This window comes from Elephantulus edwardii, unplaced genomic scaffold (genome assembly GCF_000299155.1).
Source record: "Elephantulus edwardii isolate Elephantulus edwardi_28Jun2011 unplaced genomic scaffold, EleEdw1.0 scaffold00030, whole genome shotgun sequence".
In the NCBI taxonomy this organism is placed as follows: Eukaryota; Metazoa; Chordata; class Mammalia; order Macroscelidea; family Macroscelididae; genus Elephantulus; species Elephantulus edwardii.
The window spans coordinates 13541638-13547611 of record NW_006399780.1 but is presented as its reverse complement, the minus strand read 5'-3'; the positions used below and the strand labels follow the sequence as shown (position 1 = coordinate 13547611).

General features: G+C 40.4%; 1 pseudogene; it reads left to right on the top strand.

The window, feature by feature from the left end:
• LOC102873875 overlaps positions 1-4426 on the top strand; it is a 6570-nt pseudogene extending 2144 nt beyond the window's left edge.
• The last annotated feature ends 1548 nt before the right edge of the window (positions 4427-5974 follow it).

Sequence of the window (5974 nt, the reverse complement as noted above, 5' to 3'; positions counted from 1 at the left end):
CTCCACTTTCCCAAGCATGATGTGCCTCTCTAAGGACCGGTCTCTCTTCACAACATGTCCAAAGTATGTTAGACGGAGCCTCAGAATCCTTGCCTCCAAGGAGCCACCCGGTTTAACCCTTTCCAGGACAAATCTGTTTCTACTGCTAGGAATATAACCCTAGAAAATTAGAACTGAGACACAAACCAAGATGCCAATGTTCATTCATAGCAATGCAATTTATTATCACAAGGACATGGAAACAGTCCAAACATCCAACCACGAGCAAGTGGATTGAAAAATTGTGGTACATTCACACAATGGAATATTATGCAGCACTCATGAACAATAATTTAAAAAATATTATATAACTAAGAGAGACTGGAGAGCACGATGCCCAGTGAACTAACTCGGTCTCATAAGTACAAACACTACATGAGACCATAATTGTAAAAATGGAAGGATTACCAGTAAAACATGTATGAGGGTCCAAGAGGGGGATGAGGAGGAGTACAGGGGCGAGGGTAGGCAGAAATGAAATCACAGGGTCACACAATTTGATGAGTGGAGGGAGGGAGTAAAGGAAATGGGGAAAAAACCATTGCAGACCTGAAAAGATGGGGTAATGGTGGTCATAATTTAATGGGGATTAAGTTTCTAAAACAATACAAGGGAATGATTGTATGAAACACAATGTGAATGAAGGAAAGTGTGAAACACAATGTACACAAATTCTGTATACAAACCAATATGAAAATGACAATTTTTTTTAAATGGCCATATCCCAAATAATTTGAGGTTTTCAATGAATTGTAACTACCTGTCTATCCTGCCTCCATTAAAGTTTCAGACATTGCGTAAGATCATGAATCATAAGATTAAGTGAAATTTATTGGACCCCTAGGGCTCAGAGACTACTCAGATGAAGAGAATCTGATATTTGTACAATATTCCCAGAGCTGTGTTCTACAGACAGAGCCATCCTGCCCATAAAAGCATGGAGTGTCTCCAGGCTCAGGGCTGCAGGCAGCTCCTTCCCAAGATCCTAGACTAGAAAATGTTGTTGTTGTTGTTGTTGTTAGGTGCCATCAACTCATAGCGACCTTATGAACGAAAGACCGGAACATTTGTATAACTTTCATCGCTTCTCCACATTCATAGAGTTTCCAGAAGCAAGCTATTTCAGAAGTGGATGCCACTCCTGCTTCCAAGCTTGTTTTAATTGGGAAGTTCCACCAAACACTGACCATGGGTAATCATTATCACATTTGACACATCAGTGACACAGTGTTCAGCATCATAGTAACCACAAGTTATCTCTGTACAGCAAATGGACAGACCAGTGCTATACCGCTTAGAAGAATGTTTGACCAAAAACAATTAAAACCAGGCCTGAGGGCTGCAGCTGTTTTTCACTTCTGACGGAATTTCCCATATCCCTTTTTTCCTCGAGATGGAGTCTGGGTCCAGGAAGAAGCCAACTGGCCTTGCCCCAGGCTTACACTCTTCTTTCAAGAGCTCCCTGGCCTCTCACCCCACCAGGGCCTTGTGGTCTTCCTGCTGCTCACTGAGGCAGGATGTTCCTGGTCTGCTTTTGGGCCTCAGGCCATATTTACAGCCCCAGCTAAGCGTCCTCTACCACTTCCTTGTATTTTTTACCTTCTGACTTTGACTCTGCATCTCTGAGGAAGGACACTGAGAGGACCTAACTAAGATCAGTCCACAATTTTCTCAGCCCTCTCTATTCTAGTGCATATCACGAGCTGGAAATCTGTTATGTGTAATGCATTGGAATTAGGAAATAACATTTGCCAGCATTGTCTGCCATTCAGGAGGTGGTGGTCCGTGCCCAAGAGGTAAAGCCCCAAGCCCCCCTTCCCGTGATTCCTTCCAAAGTCAGATGCTGTTGAGTTGATTCCAACTCACACCGTATTGAAGAGAGTGGAACTACCTCACAGGATTGCCAAGGCTGTAATCTTTATGGAATTAAACTGCCCATCTTTCTCGTGTAGTCAGTAGGTTTGAATTGCCAAACTTTCAATTAACAGCTGAGCATTTTAATTAGCGTCTATTGACTGCTGTGTCTCAGACTTGCTCCATCTTGCACAGGAATCTCTGGCTTAAAGCACACACTGGACTCACTGCAGCTTCTTTCCTGATGTAGTGAATTCTCCTTTTTCTGCATCTAAGCCTGCTTAGAGATAGTTATAGAACAGGTTGTGGGTCTTTTGTTCATAGGGTCGTTATGAGTCATGCTCGACTCGACAGCAATGAACAACAACAAGCTTGCTTATGTATTTTATTATATACATTAATTCATATATTTTATTTATATGTTTTCACTGAAAAAGTGTCATTTATCTGACATTATTAGCAATCTATCCAATCTCTTTGGTGAACCACAAACACCTAACATTTGTGTAGCTCTCCTCTGGTAGCCCAGTGGTAAGAAGCTGCACTGCAATGCCAAAGGCATGAAGTTCAGATCCACTGCTACTCTGTAGGGAAGGGTGGGCAATCTCCTTCCATTTGGTTTTCCTCTGAAAACTCGCGGGAGGTCATCTATGGATTGCTTCCGACTTGATAGTACTCAACAACAACAACAACACAGCTGTCTAGGGAGCTTGATGACACAGTGCTAAAGAGCTGTGCAGCTAACCCATAGTCAGGTGGTTCAAATCCACCAGCTGCTCCTTGGTAAAATAATGGGCAATCTTGTTCTGTGCAATTTACAGCTTTTGAAAAGCTGCTGGAGTATCAGCTGTAACTTGGTTCCAATTTCATAGAACATAACAACAGCAATAACTTAGTCATGTGGTGAGAGTTACACTCACAATGGCTAGAAAAGCCATGCTGCTACACAAACCTGTTTTTTTCTCTCTAGTAAAGTGTTTAAGAATGTATCCCAGGGGGCTCTGGTGGCCTAGTGGCAAGAAGCTGAGCTGCAATCCTGAAGACAAGCAGTTCAAATCCACCAGATGCTCCACTGGACACAGTGGGGCAATCTCCTTCAGTGCCAGTTGGATCTGATTTGGTAGTATACAACAAGAAAGGGGGGAGGGGAAAGGACGTATTCCCTACCATGGACTTAAATAACTCATTTGTCATGCAAACCAAACAGATATTCCTCTTTCTAGGCAGTGTTCCTCTGTCTTCTGAAGCCTCCTGATGCCACCAATTCAATGGAAGGGGAGTCATGAGCCTACATCAGCTTCAAGGAAGAAAAATAATATACCAGTTTAATATCGAAAAGATGTTTTACCTACGGAATCCTTAAAAAAAAATCATTCTGGCTGCAAACACATTAAACATAAACAAGACAGGAGACAACAAAGCTACTTAGGATGCAGGTGCAAAACTCCAGGCAAAAATCAAGCCTGTACTTTAGGCAGTTCTCTTTGATGTGCTGTTCCAATGGGTTTTGGATGATCTTCAGCAGAATCTTGCTTCCATGTGGTATCAACGATATTGTTTGATGATTTCTGCACTCTGTCGGATCACCTTTTTTTGGAATAGGAACAAATAAAGATCTCTTCTAGTCAGTTGGCCGGGTAGTTGTCCTCCAGATTTCTTGGCACAACTTGGTGAGCACATCCAGGACAGTGTCAGTTCACTGAAATATGTCAATTGGTATGCCATCAATTTCTGGGGCCTTGATCTAAATCAAATCTATCTACATATTCTTAAATATTTTTTTTAAATCTTGAAGACCAATCTAACTAGGTTTATTTCCTTTCACTGTGACCTCTTAAATTCCATCAGTCTATTTATATAATTTCTGAAGTATTCAATATTTTGAATTTTCAACCTAATTTACAACTGTATGTAAATGAACTGTAAGTGGCTTCCTTGGTCATTAAAGAAAATTTTAAAACTCTTTTTAAAAAGATAAACTTCTGGTAGAACCCAATTATTTTTTAAAAAGAGTCTTTTATCTTGTTTACAATTTTTTCTTTTTAATCATGAAACTGAATGTGTAATTAAAAAGATGATAGCTAAGATGATCCTGAGGGGATAATTTTCAAAAAGGCAGAGATGCAAAGGAAAACAAAAGTATTGTGGGTTAGGGGACGCGACACATAGCCAGTTCGTGGCGGCTCTTTCTGGCTCCTCTTGTCCCAGTGCTGTCCCATCCCCCAGAGCTCCCAGGCAAAGCACCATGATGTCCACTTTGAAGAACTACATCAACCGAACTGTTGCTGTTACTACTTCTGATGGAAGAATGATTGTAGGAACTCTGAACAATTTTGACCACACCATTAATTTGATTTTGGATGAAAGTCATGAGCAAGTGCTTAGCTCTTCACAGGGAGCAGAGCAAGTGCTTTTAGGATTATACACTGTAAGAGGTGACAACGTTGCAGTCGGAGAAATCAATGAAGAAACATCTTCTGCACTTGACCTGGGGAATATTTGAGCAGAGCCTCTAAACTCTGTAGCACACTAAAGAAACTCTATGTGCATTCAACATCAGTAAATCTTTGTATAAAAATGTATTATTCTGAGGAAGATGTGCAGAATTTTTATAATATTTAATTGTGGCTTTTGATTCATTGTAATATAATATGTAACTTATATTTTTACATTTTACTAAAGTAAAATTAGGTTTGGGCCTAAAAAAAAAAACCCAAAAAACTCCAGGCAACGGATGACAATTGATCTAACTCAACTGGAAAGGACCAGGGCAAACTAAAGCAATACTAAGATGATCTCATCATCAAGACTTCATCTCCAGTTGTTTGATCAAGGAAAAGATCACTTATATCAGAAAAGGAGAAGGTTTATACGAAATATTGAGAATCAGCAAATGTATAGAGACAAAAGGTCATTCATGGTTACCAGAGGCTGGAGCAAGAGGTAAGAGGAAGAAATTAAAATTATTACTAAGTTTCTGCTTGAGAGATAAATGGATAGCAATGATGGGTGCACACCATGCTGAATATAATTAATACTACTGAATTGTACTCCTAAATGTAGCTTAAAATAACAAATATATTTTATGTTTTGTCATAATCTTAAAAATAATACCAGAAGAAGCAAGAACAGAAGTGTGGAAAGCATGAGTGCATTTGAAGATCACTGATCAAAAGAGAGGAAATAGCAGACTGGATTAGGCTCAGTATACTGATAGAGGGAATCAGGATTTAGTTTCATTAATTCATTGTTGCAGACTGTGTTCTCTAGAAGAAAATGCTGAGATGGACCCTTGAGTGCAAGATATTTATTAAAGATAATACCTACAAAATGATGAAACCTGAAGGATCTGACAACTACAGGTTGCCTGCAGGCCAGATTCCCCACTATGGTAAGCGGGAAGTGTTTCTGTTGTACATGAGATTGTCATAAGATGGCATTGACAACTTGACAGCCATTACCTACTGATCGACCATCCACTTCTCCAAATTATTGAGGAACACTGTTGTCAGTTTGAAGACTAAGGTGTGCCCAATTTAGGTCATGGTCTTTCCAGTTACTTGTAAGCATCTAAGAATAGAACAATTAATAAGATGGTAGGAAAAAAAAATAAGATGGTAGAAGAAGAATTCATGCCTTTGAATCATGGTATTGGAGAAAAGTACTGAATATCCCATGGACTGCCAAAAGAACAAACAGATGTATCTTTGAGAAGGTGCAGCCAAAGTGCTCCTTGGAGGGTAAGAAGATAAAGCTTTGTCTCACATGCTTTGGGTGTGCTGTGAGAGGAGGCTAGCACTCCTTGAAGAGGTGGAGGGATGAAAAAAGACAAGAAGGCCCTCAATCAGGTGAATTGACACCGTGACTGCTGCAATGGGATTGAGTATGTCAGAGATTGTAAGGATGATGCAAGGTAGGTCAGGGTTCACATCTGTTGTTCATAGGGTCATGATGAGTCATACTTAACAGCACCTAACAGCAATCATCCTTCCATCCTCCATCCATCCATCCTCCATCCATCCATCCACCCATCCTCTATCCATCCACCAATCCATCCATCCATCCATCCATCCACCCATCC